The sequence below is a fragment of the Podarcis gaigeae genome (genome assembly GCF_964106915.1).
Source record: "Podarcis gaigeae genome assembly, chromosome: 2".
Lineage (NCBI taxonomy): Eukaryota > Metazoa > Chordata > Lepidosauria > Squamata > Lacertidae > Podarcis > Podarcis gaigeae.
Genome location: NC_139679.1, coordinates 39,530,216 through 39,553,078, shown reverse-complemented (window position 1 = coordinate 39,553,078; position 22,863 = coordinate 39,530,216). Strand labels below are relative to the sequence as shown.

The window sequence follows — 22,863 nt, the reverse complement described above, 5'->3', positions numbered from 1 at the left end:
TTTTGTGCCTGCACCCCTGGAACCAAACACTTCTGTTGAGTGCTGGACAAACTGTACCTTCCTTTCACAACAAAACTAGGTGTAGGGGCTGGTGCAGAAAATTTCCATCTAATTTACTTAAATGATTTATTTTTTAGAGAAACATCCCATTTTACCCACACCACAATTACAAGAGCATAGGCTAGAGAGTGATTCAACACCCTACACTGCAGCACACGCAACCACACAGAGAGAACCGAATGAGATTATGGGATGTGCAGCATGGAACTGCCTCTCTCCTCAAGCCACACAGATTTAAGGGTTCTTAAGAGGAACTCTGGTGAAGGGAAGCTATGGAGAGTGCTTTGCAAAAAGTGGGACATTAGATAAAACAATGATCTGTTCCTGGGCATACAGAAGAACCAACCTTTCCCCTAAAAGGAACAGTACTTACAGATAGCTGTCGAAAACACTGTTCAGCAGCGGACCAAGGAAGGCAGCGTGTTTCAGAGACTGAAATCACAGACCAAAGAATCTAGCGGAGCTTATATCAAATGGTGCCCTTTACTAAACAAGCTGGCTTCAAATTCCTCTTTCTGTGTGTCTCTCTGCAGTTTGCTGGGGCACTTCCTGATGGCTGTTCCCTGCTCTTGTCCTCTGTGTCACTGGTTTATTCTCTCTGCTGCTCCAGCTCTCGTACTTAGTTCCACGCTCATTTATGCAATGGGTTGTATACACATAAGTTTTACTTAGTGTAGTAGGCCTATTGAAATTAATGGAACCCAATTAAACAGTTGGACATTATAAATCCTCTGTGAATCTTCTACACTACGGAGAAATATGGAAGAACTGATTCCCCAAAAGAGATTTCTCCTCAGACTGACCACCCACCCAGTGGCAGCTGGTTCTAATAAGTTCTGACAGGAATTTGCTTTTACTCCATGCAGCCCTTGTTTAGACAGGTCTTTTGGCTCTTTCTCTCTACAGAGGCCTCCAGATACGGTTTTCAAGACCTGACACTTTCAGATAATTTCCTAGGAAAATGTATCAAAGGCAAACAGTTGAAACACATAAAATTTACTGCTTAGGCTTATGTTGAAGAGAAAGTCAATGTTAAATGAGGAAACTATTGTGAAAAAGGGGTGTAGGATTTGATGCCTCGGCCATAAGAACAGTACACTGCAGTTTTACTAGTCATTCTGTTCCCACAGGAAATCTGGTAAACCAGTTCAGAGGGGGTGGGAGAGAGTGGATTGAAGGTACAGATCCCTGACAGAATTCTTGGCAGTCTCATTAAATTACAGCTGCCAGGATAATTTGGGGAAGCCATGGCAGTTAAATGGGGGCGGAACTAAATATAATTTGTTGCTGCAGGTATATTCAACTGATAAAAGTTAGAAGCCATATTTCTTCCACACGGAGAGCATACCCTCCAACATTTCTCCACTGAAAATAGCGATGTCCCATTCCATAATGATAATTTTACTACAGTATTTATACGCCACACATCCACTCTGGGCAGCTTCCAACATATATAAAAACATAATAAAACATTAAACAAAACTTCCCAATACAGGATTGCCCTCAGACAGCTTGGGGGTTGGATAACTTCATACCCTCCAGCATTTCTTCAATGAAAGTAGAGACATCCTAAGGAAAAGTGGGACATTCCAGGATCAAATCAGAAACTGGGATGGCTTCTCTAAATCAGAGACATCCCTGGAAAATAGGGACACTTGGGGGGTCTGGGAAAGCCTACATATTTAACAGGTTGTATGAAAGTTATAAACTCAGGTATAGCATTTCCCATTATGGATTCAACAACCTAGCCTGGGCCACTAACACCTTCTGAGAGTGACAGAACGATCTGCTGATCTCAGCATCCGATAGAGTCTTTAGGAAATGGGGTAGTAGTGTTTCAAATATTTGGGGCCTACGTCATTTAAATGGAGCAACTTGAATTGGGCCCTGAAATGAAGTTTAAAAACAGGGGTTATAGGAGATCTAAAGGGAACCCCAGTCAGTAATCTGGCAGCTGCATTTTGGACCAGTTGACGTTTCCAAAGTCATCTTCAAGGGCAGCCCCATGTAAAGGACATTGCAATAATTCAATTTGAAATTTATCAGAGCATGGAGTACAGTAGCTAAGTCATTTCAAGTTCACAATGAGATGCAGCTGGAACTGGAAATAGGCACTCCTTGCCACTAAGACCACCTGAGCCTCTAGTGACAATTTTGGATCTTAGGAGGGTTGGAACAGAGAACACATCTATCTTTTCAGAATTCAGCTTCAATTTGTTGGCCCACATCCAACCCATCACTGCTTCCAAACACTTGTTTAGCACCTCAGCCATCTTTCCTGATTCAGATGGAACTGAGAGATAGAGCTTCACTCCAAAGTCACAGTAGTTTCATACTGGTGTTACATAGCATGAGGGACAAGATGGAACCCTTCAGAATACCACAGGAAAGTTCCCATGATATCATACAGTGATCCCCTGGCCCATAATTACCGTACTCTTCTGTGTATAAGATTAGGGATTTTTTAACTAAAAATAATGTTAAAAAGGGGGTAGTCTTATACACAGGAGCAATCTCCCTCCCCCCATTTTCTTAATTTTGAGTCCCCCAAAATAGGAGGTGTCTTATAGACGGAAAACAGTCCTAGAGATAGGAGCAAAACCATGGAAGAACAATGCCCTAAACCCCCATTTCCCTGAGCCAACCCCCCAAAGCTGCCAAGCGTTCAAGGAGAATGAGCAGGGTTGCGCTCCCCCATCTCTCTCCTGACAAATGTCATCAACCAGGATGACCAGGACAATTTTAGTGCCATGACTGGTCCTGAAGCTGAATTGAAACCGGCCTGATATTCAGTCTCCTCCAAACATTCCTGAAACTGAACTGCTGCCACATTCTTGAGTAGGGCCACAGGACAATAGTTATTTAACAGTTCCAGGTCCAGGGAGGTTCTCTTAAGGAGGTAATGCAGCACTGCCTTCTTCAAGGTCTAAGCAGTGATTCTGAAACATACTAAAGAGTAGCAGAAAGGACCCAAATGCTTGAGATGCATGTGTGTGTGTGTGATGTGCCTTTTACTCTGACCAATAGACATCAGAGCAAATTTCACTGCCACCACAAAATTCCTTATGGTATTTGTATATATCCCCTGCAATAATGCAGCAGGAATTTTAAGCTGTCTGGAACCACTTGAATTAACTCAGTTCTATAAGTTTTTGTTCTGGCAAAGCAGCACTGTGCAGCAATGACAACGAAACATTTTGCATATAGCATTTTGCTGGCAGTGTGAACCCGAGATTCTCTCAGCATCACAGCAGTCTAGGTTACTCCACTATGACTAGATGGCACACAGTGGTTCCCTGTAGGCCCAGCCCACCAATTAGGCATGGGGAAGTGACCACCTCAAGCTGTAGGCTCAGGACAAGCTCAGTTGGAAGGCACAGCAGATCTGTTTCTATCACCACACACTGTGTGCCACCACTGTCTGCATCCCTCCAGGAAGAGGAAGCCACAGCCGTAGGAGAGACGCTGACTGAAAAGGCACTCAAACCTCTCTTTCTCTAAAACATTCCAGACTACAGTATTACCTGCCAAGCCTTTTGTTTAAAATTCCACAGGGGGCTTATTGTGTACTGAGCTTCTTTATAAGTGGCATGCTTTTTCTTGCAGATGCTTGACCTTTGTTTTGTTAACAGAGGACTAGATTTAAGAATTTTGTTGTGCCAATCAAGGTATTGCCACTATTGTTGCTCCTCACACACTGTTTTTGGTTTAAAACAAACAAACAAAGAAACATAGGCACAGGCCTTGCAAAGGGCGTATTCACTCTCCAGCTTCTATTCAATTCTCAGCCCCTATCCTTCTTAGCCTCCCTAAGGATGTTGAGCTTCTTACAGGCCATTTTATTAGCCGCCACCCCCAATCCCCATGTGAAATTGTGGCAGGTCAGATTGGTCCTGTTTAGGATCTTACATGACTCTATGAGAATTCAGCCAGTATGTGACACCCGCCTCTGCATCCACAACCACGCATATTTAGAAGGAAATAAGTTCTGTGCTCTTCTATTGTGCTCCAGATATTATTATTAGCTTGGAATATGATCATGTCTTCTGGGGCTTATTGGTATCTAAGGAGGAGTGCAATAATGGTTTTAACAAGGTCCGGAAGGGTTCTTTTCATTAGACATGAAGTGACTTTCTCTTGTACAGTTCTGAGGGAATCTTGAAGAACTGCTTTTTTAACCTTGAGGAAATGAACTGACAGCTGACAGTAATGGAGAGGTAACACTTGTTTGTGAAAGAATGTGGCTGCTGATTCCTCTGATGTTACGCATTTTACTTTGAAGTTTCAGATTTGGAGTTCTCTAAAATCTCCATTTAAAAAATAATAATCAAAAATATTCTGAGATATAATATATACCCAGCCCAATTTACTATTGTATTAACCAAGCTTAATAATGTGCTTAAAATGCAAACCGGTTTCAAACGTTTGTAAGATCATATTCTAAAATTGTAAACTAGCATCCTATCTGTGTGGGTGAAGGGATTTCAGAAAGTTAGAGAACTGATTTGCTCTCTTGCTTTTGAGTAGATACTGTTAATTTAATATGAATTAAGAAAATTAATTCCCCTTGGACCTCTTAACAAGCCATTTCTTGCTTGTTCTCTTGGAATATACAGATTTTTCCCTATTTGAGACATCACCACAACCCTCTAGACTAGAGTTTTCTGCATTAGGTATGGAAGCTGGCAGTGGGTGATATAATGTCAGAGGAGGAAAAGAAATTTCTGGCCAGCTGACTCCTTGTAACCTTTAGCTAATCATGTCCCTCCCTTAATTAACAGAAAGAGCATGTGAGATCAGGTCTTCAACACATTTGCAACTAAAGAATAAATTATTAATTCACCAAAAATAGAGGCCTAGAATGCTGCGTTGGCAGATGGCTGTCTATAAAGGCTGTAAGGCCCAAGGCTCCTTGATTCTGCACTAGTTCACTAACTCAAGGTAAGTCACAGTCTTTGCTGTGTTCTAAGGAAGCCAGAATGTTTGCCCTTGTTCAAGGCTTTATGTGACTGCTTCTCCAGATATCCTAATATAATGCTGAGTGTCAGTAGCATTAATACAGTTGTAGTTACAGTTGCAGGAATGTACATTTATGGGCCTTTCCATCAATGCCATTTTACAGATTTGTTATTGTTCCAAATTCCTCAGATGCAAACTTAAAAAAAATCCAACATGCCAAAAGAAATGCAGATAAAGTAAATATATATGTTTCATAATTAATAATTCATTTGTTTAAAAGTATGCTTATTACTGATAGTAGGGAATAAATGCAAGAACAAGTCTGTATTGGAATACAAGTGTTCTTGCTCCTAGGTGGCAATATTAGTGAGAAATAGTAAATAATTTGATTTGCTGTAAAATGCAGTTTTTTCAGTTATGCCCTTATTGCAAATGCACTATTTTGGATTAAAATATCAAGGAAATTCAGCTATATACCAAGTGCATGCTATTTTTCTGATTAATTTCTTTACTTCTTTCTGTTCACATTCAAAAGATTCAGATCTTAATCTGCCTTCTTAGTGACTGAAGGTAAGAACCATTTCATTTTAAATTCAGCATGCATGAATGGTTACAATACAAATAACCAGTATACTTAAATATTGTGCACAGTACTGCACAGAACAAACTAAAGCAGAATAAATCCACCACTATTGCACTATCATTGTCAAGAAGATGTTACAGAATACATCCACAATACAACATTAGTCTGGGGAGGGCCAGAATCTCTTGCTCTTTTAACATTCACAAATGCATATTTTCTTAGTGTGGGACCATAATAAGGAGAATGTAAATGTTGGAACATGACCAATAGTCAGAAATACTGGTGTTATCACTGTCAGTTTCGTTGAGCACATAAATACTGTGGGTGCAATTATACCTTAAACTTCTTTAATTCCTTCAGCCAGTTTATAATCATGACCTCAGACTCCGAAATGGCTGTATTTGGAGAGGCGGCTCCTTTTCTCCGGAAACCGGAGAAGGAGAGAATTGAGGCTCAGAATCGTCCATTTGATGCTAAAGCAGCCTGCTTTGTGACAGATGACAAAGAAATGTACGTCAAAGGCACTATACTGAGTAGAGAGCCGGGGAAAATCACTGTCAAAATTGAGCAAGATGACCGTGTAAGTAGGAATTTAACCTACCTGTTTCACTGAATGGTTCTTGGTTACGTAGTTGAAGGTTGGCCAGCTTCTGCAGTCTAGGGTACCACTTTGTTTTTCCAGAAAGTGGTCTGGAGACTACGAGTAGTCAACCATTAAAATATTGGCACTATCTAACCATAAACGCTTGGGTATTATGAAGCAAATATGCTAAGTCCTAGTATTACATGCCAACATGTATAGTGCCACAACACACACAAAACTCAAAAGAGATGTTTAGCATTAATTGTGTTGAGATGAAAGATAAGGAGTTTTGTGAATCTTATCAACTCTCCCTCCATAGCAGCCTTCTTTCTAGTGCTTTTCAAGTAGGCTTTTGAATTCAGGACAGTATCTGTTGTTGGGTCATGTCTCTGCTGCTTCAGGAACCATTTTAATATTATTATGAAATCAACCTAAGTTGGAGTTCATTTAGCACTCCCTCAAAAATATCTTTCAGCCACCAAAATGTTCAGCACCAAACATTAAAATGTGGGGTCCCTACTGGAAATTTATAAATAGTAGGATCAAGGTAACACAATCCCAGAGACCTCTAGTTGAAAATAATGGCCTACTTTCAAAATACTTACCTCTCCCATATTTGTTCATCTTCTCTATAACCCTTTTCCTCCCAGACTGTGACAGTTAAGGAAGATCAGGTTTTTGCCATGAATCCTCCCAAATTTGATAAAATTGAGGACATGGTTATGATGACCCATCTCCACGAGCCTGCTGTCTTATATAACCTCAAAGAGCGTTATGCTTCTTGGATGATCTATGTAAGTTGAAACTGAATCTGAAGCCTAGTTTGTTTCTTTTTCAATCCATCAACTACGTACCATGCTATGCATTGTCTCCTTTTTCTTCAGACCTACTCAGGTCTCTTCTGTGTCACTGTCAACCCTTACAAGTGGCTGCCGGTATATAACCCAGAAGTAGTGTCTGGTTACAGGGGCAAAAAACGGCAAGAGGCGCCTCCTCATATCTTCTCTATCTCTGACAATGCCTATCAGTTTATGTTAACTGGTGAGTACTCAGAAGTTAGTGTGCAACTAGAGTGCAAAGTTCAAACCTACACATTACAGAAATATTTGAGGCATAGAAGTTTAACAAATTACATGCACCACAGCCCTCATTTTGGAGGGATATACATCCATGTAGTCTTCTTGGCATGAGCAGTAGGACCCATTTGCCAGCATCTCTTCCAACTATCAGTGTCCATCTCCTCAGCCAAAATTCCATTTGTTTCACCTTCCTTTTAGAGGTGAGGCTAAACAGGTAAAATGGAGATTGATAGTTGAGAGTGAAGGAGAAATGCTGGTTGGATGAAGCTGTCCCACCCTTACCGAAGAACAAGAGGACTGAGCTTCAAGCATTTCAAAAGGAGCAAGAGAAGTGGTTCGCATTCCTTCACAATTTCTCCTATGCAAATTGGTTATTTCGGCATAATATCAGAAGTCAGATAAGAGGGTTTGCCCAACCATCACAGGTACTTTTTGAGAGAGGTGCTTTAAGACATTTATCTAGTTATTTGAAGTAGGATCTTGGGTGGAAAGCTAGTGCTATAAGCTCATTGGCTGGGGAAGGTCTTGTTTTCTCCAGTTCCTGCCAACTTTCCAAAGGCAGTCAAGTTGAAGAAATTATTAGATATGGCACATGGGAGGGGAGGTGGCAAGGTTCACGTTTCTATCCATGTCCTCTAACGCCCGGTTTCTGACACTCAACTCCTCACCTTCCAGCATCCCCATACCTGAAACACTCTCTACTATAAGAAATTGGAAGAGGGTGACAAGATGCCATTCTGAAGTGATCCTCTTACATATACATAGCACAGTTTATCCATAGCATGTTTTCAGCTGACTAATCTGTAAGAAGGAGACGGACTGTAGTTCAGTGGCAGGGTACAAGTTTTGCAAGCAAATGGTCAATGTCCTTAGCATCTCCACTTGGGGCTGAAAAGGTTCCCTATCTGAAATGCTGAGAACCACTGCTAGCCAGTATAAGCAGTAATGAGCTTTATGAACCCTAGATCTGACAATTCCTAAGCATAATCCTCAGATCAGCCCTTAGAGTTTGACTAGAAACAGAACTGACTGGTATCTCCTTTTTGCCTTTCAGACCGTGAAAACCAGTCAGTCCTGATTACGTGAGTATTCCCCCCCCCCCCCCCCGAGAATAGCTAATGTTGTAGGAGCAGATAATACAGTCATTGGTTGTTTCCACACTTCAAGTTGTTTACAAAACAAAACAAAATTGAATATGGAAACAGAAGTATTTAATTACTGGCAAACAAGCCAAAGGGGGGGGGGAGGGGGTATAATCACCACAATAAGAAAGAAAGACTAAGATAATTAGTTTGGACTCCTTTGTTTCAACAGTGGAGAATCCGGTGCAGGAAAAACTGTGAACACCAAGCGTGTCATCCAGTACTTTGCGACAATTGCAGTTGCTGGGGACAAGAAGAAGGAACCTCAACCGGGTAAAATGAAGGTCTGTGATACTGATTAAGTTTTCAATGGCTATTTCATACTGCTGTTATTCTGGAAATATCAGTAATGCACCCTAACTTTAGCAGATGTAAAAATCAAAATTAGCTGAAGACACACAGAGAGAAATGTAAGTGACTTACATTAACCATTTCTTTGATCCACCCCTACTTCATCCCTTCTCTTGAAGGGAGATGTCATTTTAAAGTTTTGTGTAGTTTAACAGAAGGCTTAAAGCTGCCATAATGAAATGTGCTCTTCAATGCTTTCAAAGCACAATTTCACAGGAAATTTCTCATGTTATAATTAGGGGACCCTGGAGGATCAAATCATCCAGGCTAATCCTCTCCTGGAAGCCTTTGGCAATGCCAAGACAGTGAGAAATGACAACTCTTCACGTTTTGTAAGTTCTGACCATTTATGTATGTATGTATGATTTGCTCAGTTGTGCAGAAAATCTGCATGTTATAAATTAAATATGTCTTCACTTCCTACCAAATTTGCAAGAGAAGACTTATACCAATGTTCAATTCACCAGGGTAAATTTATCAGAATTCATTTTGGGACCACAGGAAAGCTGGCATCTGCAGACATTGAAACCTGTGAGTGGCTGCCCCATTTCTACTTCATAAATTAAGCACAGTCTTACAAAGAACACCTTGGACTTTGCTTATTTGTTTTTATATTCAAATTCTCACAGATCTTCTGGAGAAATCTAGAGTGACATTTCAGCTTTCTGCTGAGAGGAGCTACCACATATTTTACCAGATAATGTCAAATAAGAAACCAGAGTTGATTGGTAAGAGGAAGCAACATGGAAATCCATTTTACTACCTTCGTTCAAGCTTATCAAAAGGAAACCAACATAGTTTCTCTCTCTCTCTCTCTCTCTCTCTCTCTCTCTCTCTCTCTCTCTTTTGCTTGCAGACCTTATGCTCATTTCCACCAATCCCTATGATTTCCCATTTGTGAGTCAGGGGGAACTCACTGTGGCCAGCATAGATGATGCAGAAGAGCTATTAGCAACTGATGTAAGTCTCCCTGAGGGTGTTTGAAAATGATCATTTTATAGTGCCCTAAATGCACATTTGTTTCTCAGTTGATGAGGGAGATCCAGATATCTTTACGCAAAGAAAGGTTCCTAATACAGAGTGATTGCATTTGCCCAGCAGTCTAACTTAGCAGATGTATTGAAGCAGTGCTATGTGAAATCTGGTTCTGTGTGGTTATGAACACTTATTGACAGTTTCCACTGGGACAAAATGAATTACAAATTCATTGTTTGCCCAGTTTTCCAGAAACATGAAGTACCCAGAAAGATAAGTACCAGAATAGTCTATGAAAGTGTTCTAAATTTGTTGTGGATAAGCTTAACATTTCACGGCAAGAATTTATTACGCAAATTAAGACATTTCTGAAGATACGCATCAAAAATAATTATTGATTTGGTTTATCACAATATACAATTGGAAATATCTGGAATGTGGAATACTGCAAATTAAGCTTTGGTAAAATGCATGTTTGGGAATATTTGGAGGACATTGTGGATCAGTGAGTGTTAGAAGGAATGCATTGAGTATTTTAATGGAAATCATTATTGTTGGTGCTTCTTCTAATCTTACTTTCAACCTGAAGGCAGAAACATCAGGTGAAAATGTCTCTTTGACAGTACTGCACACACTGTGTGGCGACAAGTCAATTGACCAAACCCAATTAAGAGTGATCCACAAATGGAAACAGGTTTCTGCTGTTTCCATTTGTGAAAAGAGTACAAATGACTACTAAGAACTTGAGGAGGAAGAGCCCATATCTACTTGGTTACAGATGATCCTGGTGGTCTGCCTGCCATAATTTGGTGGTAGGAAGGGAATAAGTTTTATTTATTTATATTGGTTAGTTGCTCTTCTTACATAACCGAAAGCAACTTACGCTAAAACCAATTAAGAACAACAATAAGGATATACTGGACTTCATCCAGTTGCCTCCTCCTCCACTCCCACCTACTTAACAGGTGACCTGTTTTATCAGAGCTACTGACAGTGCTGCTGATCACATCTTAGGCAGAGCAAACTGTGGCCTCGGTGACACAACAGTGGGCAGTCTTAACAGTGTCCTATAAGTTTTCTTTGTCAGTCTGAGCAACTTTTGTGACAAGGGCAAGATCTTCCAAAACATTCTGTGAGCATACAGTCAAAATATCTCAGTCGCTACCAGTAACTGCAGTTGAGATCAGAATATTAAAGCTTTTTTTATGAGTCCCTGGTTATTTTTCTATGCATAAGAGATTGTAACTGGATAGTTAGTTACCTGCATCCTAACACAAACTGCATCACCGTTTAATGAATTACAGAAGATAATGGTTGGGATATAGGAGTCTGTAAAATTACAGAGGGCTTTTGCACCCCCAAGTGGTACGGGATGGTCATTGCTGCTAGAGAACAGAATTCACAAGAGTTCACCTTCATTTCCTTTGGAGTGGTGAGGAGAGCTTTAGCTGATTTCACCCTGTAAAAAAAAAGAAGGGAAAAAAAGGTTGAGTTTAATCTGAACAGTAAGTTTCTTGAAAATACATTAGAGGGGATGGAAGCACATAGACCAAAATAACCTTGTTGTTATTAACACTGCTTGTAGATCATAGACACGCCTGTAAAGCTCAGAATGACAATTTGGGTATCTTATAGGAAATTACATGAAATATTTCTTCCCTGAAAAAAACAGCACTTACTTAGATGTGTGGGTGGCCTTTAACTTTTCCACTTGCAGAATCCACTAATCCACTATGGCATTGTTAATCGTTATTGGCAGGTAGGAGTGCTTCTGTCTCCTTTGTATGCTCTTCATTTTTTATTTTTGCTTTCAAATGCTATCTACCGTTGGAGACTTCCACAAATTTAGCCTCTGTATATTTTACTTGTTACTCTCTGCAGAGTGCCATTGACATCCTGGGCTTCACTGCTGAAGAGAGGGTTGGAATCTATAAGCTGACAGGGGCAGTGATGCATTATGGGAACTTGAAATTCAAACAGAAGCAGCGGGAGGAGCAAGCAGAGCCAGATGGTACTGAAGGTAAATGTTATATGGTACATTGTCCTCAAGTCTGCATTATATGTGTTGGCTGTGCTGTGGCCAGCTTTTTCTTTTTCTTTCTTTCTTTTTTTACAATTCCCAATTCAATCTTTATTATTTTTTAAAAATATACATTTATACAACACTCTCTGTTTTTGTTTGTAACAAAAAAGAAAATGAGGGCAACTGAAGCAAAGATACTTTTTATACCTCACAATACACATGACACTACCATTTATAGAAAGAAAGAAAAAAGAAATAAAGAAAGAGAAAAGAAAAAGAAGAAAAATAAAGAAGAAAAAGTAGTTGAGATTTAAAAAAAAGACTTCCAAACATTGTCATTGTACGTTATCTGTTAAATACACTTTTACTGCACAGTTACATTTTTCTTCTATTTTTTATCGTATCTCTATGTAGATTGTCAGTTACATTTATATACTACAAGGCTCAGTCTAGGTCTGCCAGGAGATTACCCCTTATACCATGGTGGCCAATTTTTTCTGTTGACCAGATTGTATGTAAAAGCACATTCCCAGAGTTCTGTTCCACACTTTTAACAAAAATGTACAATGACTGGATGAAAGTATTAAAGCCAATTGCATCCTATGTGGGTATTAGGGTATATAAAGTCACCATCTCTACAGACAACTGGACGGCTTTTTTGTGGGTGTAACATGGAGTTTCTGAATGCTGTTGATGACTCCAGAGCTGATGGTGGACTGTATAGAGTTAATATTTGTTTTTGTTTTCATTTACTTATATCTAGTGGCTGACAAAGCAGGCTACTTAATGGGCCTAAATTCTGCAGATTTGCTTAAAGGTTTGTGCTACCCACGAGTGAAAGTTGGAAATGAATATGTGACTAAAGGACAAAATGTTCAGCAGGTACATTTTCATTGTGATATTTGCTTTTAAACTAGCAGTTTTGTCCTGAAGTATTTTATATATGTAAATGTATGCATTAAATTGATTGTAGGCACACCGCAGGCCTTAGTAGGACCCTCGGGGAATGTAACAATATATCAAACCTTAATAAACTTGAAACAATATATTTGGAAAAAAACAGAACAATTATAAAGCACTATGATAAAAAACAATGCATGTCCAAAACAGGAGCAGATTCCAAAAGACCCACAGTGGAATCTGAAAAGAAAAATGAAAATGTCTCCAGAACAAACTAGCTCCAAGTTTCTTAACACCTGAAAGGCAAAATTGAGTGGTTCTTCCAAACATTTGTACAGGGGAGTTTTACAGTGAGAACATTACAATGGAGAATGCGCTGTCCTTTGTGCCAGCCAACCTCATATCAAACAATGCTAGCGGTGGGAGCATGATCTTGCTTGATGAGCAGAGCACTCAGGGAGTACTCATATAGGAAAGATTTCCTGACATTCAAGCCATTTATGGCTTTTAAGGACAAGAATAGCACATGAAAATTAATTGGAAGCAAGTACAGCTCTTTTTTTATAGAAATTCTCCACTTCTCATTGGGATAGGTGTACAATTCTGTGGGTGCACTCGCAAAATCTGTCTACGAGAAGATGTTCCTGTGGATGGTGACACGCATTAACCAGCAGCTGGACACCAAACAGCAAAGGCAGCATTTCATAGGGGTGCTGGACATTGCTGGCTTTGAGATCTTCGATGTAAGTGAATATTAATCCTACACAACAAAATAAAAAAAAAACCTTTCAAAATGTCTGTGCTCATTTAAAAATACAAAAACTATTATTTTGCTTGTAAAGTACAACAGCCTGGAGCAGCTGTGCATCAACTTCACCAACGAGAAACTGCAACAGTTTTTCAACCATCACATGTTTGTGCTGGAGCAAGAGGAGTACAAGAAAGAAGGAATCGATTGGGAGTTCATTGACTTTGGAATGGACCTGGCTGCCTGCATTGAACTCATTGAGAAGGTAAGAGGTGCTTCCTGTTTTAACTCTCAGCATTTCTTGGCAAAAGGCCTGCAATTAAATGAATTTCTGTACTTGAGCAGTTCAACCTATAATTCTGACTTACTACTTAAACAGTTGTTCCTTTGTGGTATTTTTATCCCATACTAAACAAGGTGAGTGGGTGAACCATGCCATCACAAATGATGAGATGGGAATGGCAGAATCAATAGAAAGCAAGGCAAATGGGGCAGGTGGGCATGAAGGGCTGAGGATCTGAGAAGAACGTTGCAGGGCCTAGACAAGTAGTAGATCATGGAAGAGCATGAAGATGAGGCGCACCTGTATCCTGCACACCTGCGTGGCCTGATTCTATTCGACAAGGAATTTTCAGAGAGAGGAAGCTGATAAAGGGACACAAACAAGTTGCAGTGGAACACAGTGAGAAGATTCAGTAAGGATATCTGGGCCCAGGATATTAAATAAGTGGAGCAGGGGCTAGGCTTAGCTCATTTCTTGGAAAGCTCTGATGATCATGCTCATAATGACGATTATGAAAGTGGTATCGATTGGAGGGTGCCTTTGGTTTAATGTATTCAGTATAACCTATCTCTCCAACAGGTTTTTTGAGGCAGTTTACAAACGTGTCACATTTTGCACTCCCAGTGGTCCTGCTGCGTAGGTTAGATTGAATTATAGTAGCAAGAATTTGAACCCAACAGTGTATCTGTTGCATCACACATGACTCCATCCGCCTCTCATATTTGGTGCTTTCATGACAGCAAAAACTGATTTGCAACAGAAACTGTTGGTTTTGAATCAGTAAAAAATAATAATGCCTTGTGTCATTTAATGTCAATGTATAGTTATTAACTTTACATTCAGAGGCAATAGCAATGCCCCAGAATAGTACTTGTGATGCAGAACAGCGATGCATTGTACAGTCCACTGAACAATGTCTGTTTCTCTACATCTGCTCTTCTTGTTCCCTCCAGCCAATGGGCATTTTCTCCATCCTAGAAGAAGAGTGCATGTTCCCTAAGGCCACAGACACATCTTTCAAGAACAAGCTCTATGACCAGCATCTTGGCAAAAGCAACAACTTCCAGAAACCCAAGCCTGTCAAAGGCAAGGCTGAGGCCCACTTCTCCCTGGTCCATTATGCTGGCACTGTGGACTACAACATCAGTGGGTGGCTGGACAAGAACAAGGACCCCCTGAATGAAACAATTGTAGGGCTGTATCAGAAATCATCCCTGAAATTGTTGTCCTTCCTTTATTCCAACTATGCTGGTACAGATGCAGGCAAGTGCTATTTCTGAAAAGCATAGATCTGTTTAACATCTTTTGCTTCTTGTTTACCTCTGTTTGAATCTCTTGATTCAGCCATTCTGATAGGGAATCAGAAGAATTGCTTTGCCTGGGTCCATGTGTCCACATAGACACACAGAAGCCACATACGTAGCTCCCGTTCATAGCCCAGGCTGACAACCTGCTCATCTAATTTAGGGAATTTTAAGATCAGATGAGACCTCCAGGTATAGGGCGATATATAAATTCAATAAATTATAATAATAAATAATATGTAGGGGAAGAGAAACTCAGTAAGTTTTGGGGATACTGATTCTTGCAGTTCTGGTAAGACACTAAATAACCAAAACAAAAGTTCTCTTGCAAACTTAGTTTTAAATTGAACTAAAAGGGAAAAGACTACTTTGGATTTCTGTGCCCATCGGGGAAAAAGGCAGGGTATAAAATAATAATAATAATAATAATAATAATAATAATATATCTACAGCAGAGGTCAGGCTTGCTGCCACTGTTTGTTGTGTCATTGAATTCAATTATCATAGATACTAGCTCCAAACCAGAGAAAGTTCGTTATCCCATTATAATCACTGGGGCTTAAATTGTGACAAACTAGTTCTACTGATTTCACTGGTATTTACATGTTACTCTTACATACAACTACTTCTCCTGGATTGTGTCCAAAAACAGGAAACTCACTGACTTAGCAGTCATTTATTCTGAATACATGGATCATGGATCCTTTATCTTACCTTGATCTGGTGCTCTTTTCCAAGGTATATACTACCTCAACTCTTTTCCAGCCATCACAGAGCTAGTTGAATGAATATGTGTTTGTATGCTATTTAATATCTCAAGAGACAAGGAGGATTCTAGTTAAGAGTACAACATCTCACATGGCTGCTGTTTTGTTTGAAAGGTGACAGCGGTGGCAGCAAGAAAGGTGCCAAGAAGAAGGGTGGCTCTTTCCAGACAGTATCCGCTGTATTCAGAGTATGTGGCACTTCTTTCAGCTCTCCCCTTTATAGTATAGATCAACATGGGAAACAGACCTGTGTGCTACTGCATTTAGAACCCATTTCTTTTCTTCTGATACAGGAGAATTTAAACAAGCTGATGACCAATCTGAGAAGCACTCATCCTCACTTTGTGCGCTGTCTAATTCCTAATGAGACTAAGACACCCGGTGAGTTACTGTGTCTCGTTGTGTTGAATCATTCCCCTATCTGAAGTTGGTAAAATTTATTATGAATAATTTAATGATCAGGCAAACTATATGCCTCTTAATGGCTACAAGATCTCCTTGCTCAGGAGTTCATTTTTTCCCAAACATCAGTCTCCCAAGCAACTGTGCCACTTTGATATAAGGCACTTAAGAGCTAAGTTTATTAAGTAGTATCAAAAAGCTTTCAAATTCCCAAGTTTAAACTGTAAATTCCTGCCAAGATTATAAATCTGGCCTTTATTTTATTAATTACATTTCTATACCGCCCTTCAGCTGAGGATCACAGGGCAGTTTACAGTATAAAAACACAAAAATACATAACATAGTGGCAAACATAAACAATATTCCCCAATATTTTAGTTAAGTTTTTACGATTTGTACAACCATGTCAGGTGACCCATATTTCATGAAATGATGACTCTACCTGTAAGTTTGACATTCATTCTTAATTTCCCCTTTCTCCTTTGGTTTTAAAGGTGAAATGGACCATCACCTGGTGATGCACCAGCTGCGGTGTAACGGGGTATTGGAAGGTATTCGGATCTGTAGGAAAGGCTTCCCCAGCAGAATCATCTATGCTGACTTTAAGCAACGGTACACTTTCCTCTAACGATATAAAAAGGCTCCTTTTTTTGCAATTGCTGAAGTTGATATTTCATAAATATATTCTTTTGTATAGGCCGTTTCAGCACCTAGTCAGAAAGACCCAGATTTTAGTCAACTGCAGAGTCTTGAAAGGAGAGATTGTATAGTTTCATTTTTGTTCCTGAACTATTTGGCCCCCTAGTTATTGCTGAAAAGAGAGTAGAAACAAACTGATATTAATGTTTTACTCTATTTTCATGGTTGTATAAATAACGATAAAATGTATGTAATGAAGGGTGTGGTGCTCTAATGGGGTGGGCACTGTGCTTTTAGGAAGTATCTGATTCCCACTTGTATAAGATATAACCATATTGGTTGTAACATATTCAGTTAGATTCTGGGCACATGGTCTATTACAGTCTTCCTCAACTTTGGCCCTCCAGATGTTTTGAGACTACAATTCCCAGCATCCCTGACTACAGGTCCTGCTAGCTAGGGATCATGGGAGTAGTAGGCCAAAAACATCTGGATGGCCGAGGTTGAGGAAGCCTGGTCTATTAGCTGAATATTCATTTTGACAGATGATTTCTGCTAGCATATTAAAACTAGCTGCTTTTTTATACAGTGGTACCTCGGGTTAAGTACTTAATTCATTCCAGAGGTTTGTACTTAACCTGAAACTGTTCTTAACCTGAAGCACCACTTTAGCTAATGGGCCCTCCTGCTGCTGCCGCGCCGCCAGAGCACGATTTCTGTTCTTATCCTGAAGCAAAGTTCTTAACCTGAAGCAATATTTCTGGGTTAGCGGAGTCTGTAACCTGAAGCGTATGTAACCCGAGGTACCACTGTATTTATCTGAGAGCCTACTTATTCCTATTGGGGTAGTTCCTAGAAGCTACTTGTTATCACTGGGTTGTGCCTTTCACTTCCCCAATGGGACTTTCATCTGCCCTCTTTCCCTGCATATCCGCTAAATCTTTTCTAGTGATTCCCCCAATCCTCTGGAGCAGATTTGGGAATAGCACAGGGTGCATGTGGTGAGGAGGGAGTTCCATTGCACAAGCAGAGGTCATTCCACTCATGCATTTATTTCGCTGGTCCTGCATTCTCAGTTCATTTCATGAAGCACATGGCAGTTGAAAAATTCAGAAGAAGTTCTCTTCTGTATCAGCAACTGTCGTAACCCTCTCAGCATGGAGAAATGTAGACTGACTCAAAACGTGTTTCAGTTCAGTCTACAGCAAAGTGTGTGATTGCATTTGGATTATAGCACTTTCATATATTTAGCATTTCATCAGTTGTGAAAAGCTGTGGTACAGATGCACTATGATTGCTTTACAAGTGTCTGAGCTTCAGTGGTGACTAAGTCAGCTCATATTTTTACATGCTACTTAGTCCCCATGTGAATTGGATGAGAGAATGATAGATTTGTCACACATCCTCTACACACACACACACGGGAACTGCTTCCATGTAGTGCCTTGCATACTATCAGGAAGTGTGTATAAATAATCAAAGAAATAAACAACTATCTGACTTTTAGAAGACATCTGAAGGCAGCCTTGTTTAGGAAAGTTTTTAATATTTGATGGATGATTGCATTTTAATATTTGCTGGAAGCCACCCAAAATGGCTGGGGAAACCCAGCCAGATGGGTGGGGTATTATTATTATTATTATTATTATTATTATTAATAATAATAATAATAATGATTACTACTACTACTACTAACTAAAAGGGTGGGAATGATCACACTCCTTGGGTCTCTGCCACCTGAGAAACATTCTAATGGGAGGAAGGGTTCAATTTGTGTAGAAAAGAGCCCATTCACGTGTTTGCAATGCTCATTCACTGTCCAGCACTGTCCAGTAATAGTGTAGATGTCACTCCCACGTGTGTGCGTGTGTGAAGAGTTCCCATGTATATTATTCTACTGTTCTCCCTATTCGGATACTGTTTCCCCATTAAGACCCTAGTGTATTGTGTCACTGACTTCAGTTCTCCCACCTCTCTGTTCCTTTCTGCCTTTCCTACCACAGCTACAAAATTCTTAATGCCTCTGCAATTCCTGAAGGCCAGTTTATTGACAGCAAGAAGGCTTCTGAGAAGCTTCTCTCTTCCATTGATGTGGATCATAATCAGTACAGATTTGGCCATACTAAGGTAAGTACAAGCATGGAGTTTGACGGCTGTTTCCAGCAAATAAAAAATGGATGAAGTGCATGAGAGGAGAATGGTAGAAAAGAGCAGGTAGTATATTTGGGTTGCCTAATTTATTTATTTATGCATGGCTAATTCCTCTTTGGGATGCGGGTGGCGCTGTGGGTTAAACCACAGAGCCTAGGACTTGCAGATCGGAAAGTCGGCGGTTCGAATCCCCACGACGGGGTGAGCTCCCGTTGCTCGGTCCCTGCTCCTGCCAACCTAGCAGTTCGAAAGCACGTCAAAGTGCAAGTAGATAAATAGGTACCGCTCTGGCGGGAAGGTAAACAACATTTTTGTGCGCTGCTCTGGTTTGCCAGAAGCGGCTTAGACATGCCAGCCACATGACCCGGAAGCTGTACACCGGCTCCCTCGGCCAATAAAGCGAGATGAGTGCCGCAACCCCAGAGTTGGTCACGACTGGACCTAATGGTCAGGGGTCCCTTTACCTTTTTAATTCCCCTTTAAGATATTTTTACCCATGTGAATGTAATCTCGAAAAGCATGGAAAGCAGCCACTGCATATTATGCTTCTTTCTCCATTCAATGGCAATGTGATTAGAAAGGGATGAGCTCTCCTCAGCTCTCCTATGATTGGCTGTTGGTCCCAGACAGAAGGTTGGAAGGATATGGTTGTAAACTGGACAGGGCAGACATAGTCATAGGTTCAGGTTCACCAAGATAAGATAAGCATGGCAAGGTTCAGACCTGTCGCTCTGTCTGGGTGGCTGGCTCTGCCTCTAGTAAGCACAGTCTGCTTTGTTTCCAACATCATGGAGGACCACATGGCTCAGCTGCATTCAGGGCAGGAGTCCTCAAGGGTAAAAAGACAGCATTGCAACCTCCTCAGGCTGGTGAGGTGTGAGCCATATAAGTTCTCTGGGGCTTCCAGGGCAGAGATGGTGTTCAAGGCTGGTTCAAGGCCTGCTGATCCTTCTGAATCTGTGGCCTCATCCTCCTAAAACATGAGCCACAACCTGGTGTCATGACACTGGCTTGGGATTTTTTCCTGAAAAACCTGAAGAAATTTCCTGAGCTAACCAGAAGTCTTGGACAGAAGTCTCTTTCTGTTTCTCTCCCCTCCCACAAACATACCAGCACCCTTTTTCTTTAACATGACAATAGTGCTGAGAGCAAGAATAAAAGATAGAGAAGGGGTAAGGATCACCCACTTCACATACCACTTTTCTCTCCCCTTGTTATTACTATGTGCTTGTTTAGTGATATCTTTTGTTTCAAACTTACCAAAACATCACAGGTATTCTTCAAGGCTGGCCTCCTTGGGTTGCTGGAAGAGATGAGAGATGAGAAACTGGTAGCCCTCATCACCCACACACAGGCTATGTGCAGAGGTTACCTCATGAGGCTTGAATTCCAAAAGATGAATGCAAGAAGGTAACCTGCCATTTCCTTGCTGAACCTCCAGAGAGCAGCTCACTAAAACTTGTTTGTACACATTAATGTCAGAATATGTCGGTATTAAATGTATGGTCTTCTGTACAGAATGAAGGACATACAGTGTCATACTTAGTTCCCTGTCTCATACCTAAACTTTTGGCAGAGCTAGGATATGTATTTTTGATGGAAAATCTGGCACTGTTACTTTCTCATCTTCAGCAATTGAAACTTGCTTTGGCAAAGCTTGCTGCTCCTTTATGCTACAAAAGTAATGCAGGTAATTTGGAATTCCCCCGCCCTCTTTTTATTTGGAAATGACCAATTTGAGTTTATTGTGCTAGCCAAAGGCCCATGCCAAAGCATAGAAACACAAACAATTTCAGATACAAAATATAAATCAAGGCATCGACTAAAACAGAGTCGTCAATTTCTAGTGAGACTACAGATATAGACCCCTGAATCCCTGTTACAGTTCACAACTATGTTGTCCAATTCCTTTTTCCTAATCTTTCTTGCCACCAGCATGAGAAAGGCCACTTTATAGGTCACTAAGACATTGGAGTAACCACTGAACCTGCTCCATTGAGGGATAATTGCTTCCTTGAGCAAGTAAGTTTTAGAAAGTGGCTCCTCAGGTCAACATATAAGGGCCAATATAACAAATAATGAAGAATATCTTCTACCTGTAATTGACCAGTCTGCTTTAGGAGATTACTACTGATAAAGATCAGTGCTTATTTAAGTATTGAAACATGTGCCTCTGAAATCACTTTCCGCTTAAGTCCCTTTCTTTCCATACATTCGCAGAGAATCAATTTATGTAATTCAGTACAATGTCCGGTCATTCATGAACGTCAAGCACTGGCCCTGGATGAAGTTATATTTCAAGATCAAGCCCTTGCTAAAGAGTGCTGAATCAGAGAAGGAGATGGCCAACATGAAAGAAGAATTTGAGAAAACTAAGGAAGATCTTGCAAAGTCAGAAGCAAAACGAAAGGAGCTTGAGGAAAAAATGGTGACTCTGGTGCAAGAGAAGAATGACCTTCAGCTTCAAGTTCAGTCTGTAAGTAACGTGTGTTCTCCTAGTTGCACTTCTGATTACCACCGTCCATTGTAGAGAGAACACTCAGTGGGCAAGCTGAGAGCAATAACCTTCAACCTGGTTACTGACAATCTTGGAGATCTTGTAGATGAGCTTCTGGAAAGAGCATACTGCCATCTAGTCCTGCCTGACAGAGGATTCAGTGGCAGTAATCACAGAGGCACTCCTGATTTTTATATTAAAAAATAAACACACATGTCTGGCTTCTTCTTTTCTTTCTATAGGAAAGTGAAAGTTTAGCAGATGCTGAAGAAAGGTGCGATGGACTCATCAAAAGTAAGATCCAGCTAGAAGCTAAGATAAAAGAGTTGACTGAAAGGCTGGAGGATGAGGAGGAGATGAATGCTGAGTTGACGGCCAAGAAGAGGAAACTTGAAGATGAGTGCTCAGAGCTGAAGAAAGACATTGATGACTTGGAACTAACATTGGCCAAAGTGGAGAAGGAGAAGCATGCAACGGAAAACAAGGTGAAAAGAGACTACAGAATCATAGTGCCATTATGACCCCTCTCGGTTCTGTCCCCCTGCCAACATGAAAGTAAAATTTTAAATCAGTACAGTGGTACCTTGGGTTAAGTACTTAATTTGTTCCAGAGGTCCATTCTTAACCTAAAACTGTTCTTAACCTGAAGCACAACTTTAGCTAATGGGGCCTCCTGCTGCCGCTGCACCGCCAGAGCATGATTTTTGTTCTCATCCTGAAGCAAAGTTCTTAATCTGAGGTACTATTTCTGGGTTAGCGGAGTCTGTAACCTGAAGCGTATGTAACCTGAAGCGTATATAACCCGAGGTACCACTGTAGTAAGGAAAGGAAGGAAAAGATAACTTACTTAAACTTAAGAAGTTTGGCTACTGGTTTGTTCCTTCAACTCTTGTATTGCAGCACTTGGGAGTTTGGGGTTTAGATGTTCAGCATCCAGATTCATATTTTTTGGTGCTGCCATGAAGCTCAGTATGTGGCCCTGAGCAAATCAAATGATATCTCAGGGTTGTTGTTTTTTTACAGAGTTGTGAGTTCAAAAGTGAATGTTATACATCTTGCTTTGAGACTAATTAGAGAAAAAAATATCGAATAATGTATCAGGTTGTATCCAGTGCATAATGTATCAGGTTGTATCCACAGCAGTTTTAGTTTTCTGTGGCTTGTCATTTGTTCTGATTCAACACTTAAAGAACAGGTTTTCTCAGGGAAAGTGCCTGGGATGGGGGGCGGGGATGCTCAGACAGTGAACCTTAAAACGCAGACCTGTTCCTAGAAATGCAGAGCAGAGGTAAGTGTGGGTGAGCCCTATCTTAGCTTCATTAATTCCACATTAATGTCCATAAATTGGAGAGTGCAGAATAATGAAACCAATTTTTTATTTGGTTGCAAAATATATTTAACTTTTCTGACAGAATTC

General features: G+C 40.4%; 1 long non-coding RNA gene across 1 annotated transcript in view; it reads right to left on the bottom strand.

The window, feature by feature from the left end:
* Positions 1-10,805: 10,805 nt before the first annotated feature.
* Positions 10,806-22,863, bottom strand: part of LOC310838524 — a 50,327-nt gene continuing 38,269 nt past the window's right edge. The window contains exons 2-3 of the long non-coding RNA XR_014561017.1: positions 20,210-20,252; positions 10,806-11,191 (exon numbers count right to left, since the gene is read on the bottom strand). This is a non-coding gene — a long non-coding RNA (uncharacterized lncRNA). The remainder of the gene's footprint in view (positions 11,192-20,209; positions 20,253-22,863) is intronic.